This window comes from Eumetopias jubatus, unplaced genomic scaffold (genome assembly GCF_037043125.1).
Source record: "Eumetopias jubatus isolate StellerSeaLion01/CBP00866 unplaced genomic scaffold, mEumJub1_p1.0 scaffold_12, whole genome shotgun sequence".
Classification (NCBI taxonomy): Eukaryota; Metazoa; Chordata; class Mammalia; order Carnivora; family Otariidae; genus Eumetopias; species Eumetopias jubatus.
The window spans coordinates 22,557,199-22,562,356 of record NW_028274818.1 but is presented as its reverse complement, the minus strand read 5'-3'; positions in this window follow the sequence as shown (position 1 = coordinate 22,562,356).

Sequence of the window (5,158 nt, the reverse complement as noted above, 5' to 3'; positions counted from 1 at the left end):
ACATTAAACAAGACATTACTATAGTTCACTGAACAAGAAGATTTCATGAAACAATGACCATAGTTTCAACAATCCCAGGTGTCTACCCTTGAACAAAATATTTACTATCCTGTGTCCTAATGTCATTATCTCCAACATAATAAAGTCACCCAGGGTTCTTTAGCTCAGCTAAGCTTCTTCTGTTCTATTGGATACCCTTTACAAATAACAGTTATGTGAGGTGAACATAAGGAGATCTACCAGCAACATTCTCTGATATACAATTAAATGCTTATATGATAGGGTTATATTTGAAGATTAATTTTTCTTAGTCATCTTGGTTGCTATAATAAAACACCATGTACTGGATGGCTTAAGCAACAGACATTTATTTCTCACAGTTCTAGAGGCTAGGAACTCTGAGATCAGGGTACCACCACCCCACTGTCCATTAATAACATACAAACTCTTATTTATGACTTGGGTGTGGTGAATATGTCTTTTCTTCCATTTATGGGGGGGTTGAGAGCAATGAGAACACTGTTATGGGTTGAATTCTACAACCCCCAAAATTCATATGTTGATGTCATGATCCCAAGTCCTTTAGAATGTGCCCATCTTTGGAAATAGGGTCATGGCAAATGGAAGATGAGGTCATACTAGGATAAGATGAGCCCCTAATCTGTCTGGTATCCTTATGAAAAGGGGGTATCTGGGCACAGACACACACAAAGAGAATGCCATGTGAGGATGAAGGCAAGAACTGGGCAATGCAGCAAAAGCCATGGAAAGCCAGAGATGACCAGTGATCACCAGGAGCTGGGGAAGGGCCTGGAACAGATTCTCCCCCACAGCTTCCAGAAGGAACCAACCTTGTCAACACATTTATCTTAGATTTTAAGCTTCCAGAACTTTGAGACAGTAAATCTTTGTTGTTTAAATTAACCAGTTTGTGGTACTTTCTTATGATAGCACTAGCCAACTAACACAAACACTATCCTAAAGAATATTTATTCAAATAGGAAATGAATTCACTTGTGAAATACTCAGACTTTCTCAGGCCCTTTCCAGAACTAAATCTACAATATTTTTACCAGGTTATGAGAATATTTTAGCAATGGACTGACACTAGGTTAACTTCACTTCTATGGCTTAAAATATTTACCAAAGAGTTTTGTAAACAGTTCCAATTCTAAACTTGATTAGCAAGAGAGGAAAATATTTTGATGATGAATATCTAATTCCTTTCTTTTTAACAATTTGTACCACTCTGCCCAGAATTAAATATGTTGGTCATTTTGCATAAGCTACCATAGTCAGTTCACTATTGACCAGAAAATCTTTAATATGAACTGAGGAGAGGGGAAATATTTTATTTTACTGTATTTATTTATTTTTTTATTATTTTCAATTAGCCAACATATAATAACATTGTTAGTTTTTGATGCAGTGTTCAATTATTCACAGTTGTTATATTTTGTTTTATACATGAAAACGTTAGTCTATTACACAACAGTGATCTACAAGTAGATAAGCCACAATACCGTGGTTTTTACCAAGATTTAGGGACTACTTTGGTGCTGAAACTTGTCCTAAAGGTTTTTAAAACAATGTAACAGATCTTAGAAGCTTTGAGATCACACATAAATTAAGACCTGCTTTCTTTGTAAAATTCTGTGGTTAAAAATATGATTTGTATTTATAGTTTAACTTGCTGCAATTAAAATGAAATCAAAAATTAATAACCTATGTATTTTTTAAATTAATCTAAAATAAAAAGCTGCAAAAATTATTTTCACGCAACATAACAATATGTATCACCATAGTCTCTGGTAGTTTTTAGAATCTTGACCTTTGGACATCATGAGATTCCTACCTGGCACCACGTTTTAAATTTTATGACATTTTTGAAAGTTGTTATTATGATAGCCTTCTGGGCTGCTTTAAAGAAACAATGTTAACACTTACAAAAAATCTGTTTGTCTAGAGCAAGTTAGGATAGAGAAATATTTATGAAAATATATTTGAAAACACAGAATAACCATAAATCACAGTTAGTATTTCTTTTGAGTTGGCATTGCGTGATCTTCTTCCTGATGACTTCAAATTGTTAGTGTAGCTTCCAAAAGAGATTGATTTAGCCACTGTCTGTGAACTCAATGCTCAAAAATGTCTCATAAAATACACATGAGTTAAATCTTTTTTACTTTTATTATTGACATAAAAGAAACTGTATCCTGAAATGTCATAGCAATTATTGTTTTTAAAAACTCTCAATAAAAAAAAAATTAAGATTACTATAGCTGTCCCAAATTTAGTTTTCAGCCACATGTAAATAAAACCTAGCTCCTGGTGAATTTCTATAAAAAAGAATGACAACAACAACAACAGCAAAAATAACATGTAATTATTTAAATGATAAAGAAGGAAATCAAGGAGAAACAGTCAATTCAATAAACTGGCCAGAATTCAGATTGGTGTGGGAATGACTTAGGACATTATCTCCTGACATAATTAATATGGATAATTACTTTGACTACAAAGTATCCCTTTTGCTCTTATTCTTTTGTGGAACTCATTCTTGAAATTGTGTACATGAAGAAAACATACAATTTCTACTTGCAGGATCTTTTAATAATGATTAAATGATGAATTGTTTCATTCTGATATGTTCCCCACCTTAATATGTGGGACTGTGGCTATTACTTAGTTGAAGAGAAAAACATACAAGTAGGAAAAACACGATGTTTGTTATCTCCCGTTGTGGAACAAGTTATTCCAAAATTTAGCAAGTCAAGACAACCAACTTTTTTTTAGCTCACAGTTTCTGTGGTACCGGAAACCAGACAGTTTAGCTGTGTTTCTGGTTCAAGGTTTCTCATGAGATTGCAGGCAAGCTGTAAACCAAGGTTGTGGTTCTTGTCTGAAGTTTGACTGAGAGTGAGATTCTGCAACCCTGCTTACATTTATTTAGTTAGTAGCAGGCCTTAGTTTCTCATCATGCAGGCATCTCCATGAGGTTCCCTCATGGAACAACAAATGGCTTCCCAGGACAATGCAAGGCAAAGAAGAGAGAACACCAAAGACAGAAGCCATACCTTTTTATAACTTAACTTCTGTATGATATCACATATATTCTTCCATAATTTATTTGTTAAAAGTCAATCCATAAGTTTTTTTTTTTTTAAGATTTTATTTATTTATTTGACAGAGAGAGAATGAGGGATAGAGAGCACAAGAGAGAAGAGGATTAGAGGGAGAAGCACACTCCCCGCTGAGCGGGGAGCCCGATGCGGGACTCGATCCCGGGACTCCAGGATCATGACTTGAGCCCAAGGCAGTCGCTTAACCAACTGAGCCACCCAGGCGCCCGGAAGTCAATCTGTAAGTTTAGCCAACACGAGTGTAAGAAGGATTAACAGGTCTAACAGTAGGTGGGGATAACTGACACTAATCTTAGAGCTTGTCTACCACAATGATCCCAGGACATGTATATCCAATAAGTTATAAGCACTTCAGAAAAATAAAGGATACAGATGTGTTTTAAAAATAAAATTTAAGGGGCACCTAGGTGGCTAAGTTGGCTAAGTGTCTAACTCTTGATTTCAGCTCAGGTAATAATCTCATGGTTGTGAGATGGAGCCCCCGGTGGGGCTCAGTGCTGGGCGTGGAGCTTGCTTAAGATTCTCTCTCTCCTTTTTCCCCTCCCCCGACACTCTCCCTCTCTAAAAAAATGCTAATAATAAAATTAAAAAAAATTAATGTCTTTACTAATGAAAAACAATGAATACACACAGCATTATACACTTATTCAAAAGTATCTTACATTTTATAACATTTTATGTCTATTAAGTTACATAATACAACTTACATTATGTGATTTTTATACCATGGTATAAAAGACTGCTCCTTTAGGAGTTTGAGATAACTCAGCAAAGCAGTAAAAAGCTGATTTGTATAAAGGCCAAGGCTTGCTATGGAATTCATTTAAGAAAGACTTTGGTACTAAAACAAAACAAAAAAGACTTTGGTACTAATAGGCTTTAAAAATTACTAATAACGGGGCACCTGGGTGGCTCAGTGGGTTAAGTGTCTGCCTTCAGCTCAGGTCATGATCCCAGGGTCCTGAGATCGAGCCCCAAATTGAGCTCCCTGACCAGCGGGGAGTCTGTTTCTCCCTCTCCCTCTGCCTCTCTCCCCAGCTTGTACTCTCTCTCTCAAATAAACAAATAAAATCTTTAAAAAAAAGAATTATTAAAAACAACAGTTAGAGAGAGGATTTGCCCTTTAACTCCAAGATCAAAGTCAATAAAAGTAGGAATTCACCATGAAGGAGAGAGAAAAATCTCTGGGATTCACATTTTGTTGTGTTAAGAGATAACTTTATTTTCAAAGCATTTAACTCTGTTTCTTAAATTCCTCTAGCTAGGCCTATTATTATTTCAAATATATTTACAGAAGATGCTATTAAAATAAAGGGTGCATTTGACTTCCAGAAGAATAGCTATCAAAATTAATTGGTATAATTTTCACATTTACATCTGACAAAAGGAATTTTCCTTATTAGAGATTAAATGTGTTGAAATTAAAATAGACAGAAGCAAATCATCCAAGCATCCATGTGTGAAAAAAGGATTACTAAAGAATTTTAAAGAAAGGAAAATCTTCATAACTCATCTCAAATATTAAACACTAGAAAATAATTGCATAGAATAACTAGAAAAAAGGATTTTGTGATGTATAGCTTTTCAACTCAGCCACATAGCATCCATGTGTGAAACAACAGAAATATCTGATCATAGGTGTAATAATTGAGGAAACATAGCACCCATGTACATTTCCTGAGGGGAAAATGATTAAAAAATTAATCCATCAATTTATAAGACTAGGCAACAGTAAAGAACTATAAAATGGAAAAGTATAGTATAAGAGGAAATACAATAGGCATTGAAAGGAAGTAAACATTGTATTCTATCGGAATACATGTTATTAATGTGGAGATAAAAGAGAAGAGCCATAAATAATTTTTAAATAAACATATGAGAAACCAAAACAAAAAAATTTAATATTAAAATATGGATATGAAGCCTCACATATTGCCAATAAATAAAAGAATTTTGGAAGGACATAGGAAATGAGAATGCATATGTTTTGAAAATACATAGGTGATTACTAATAG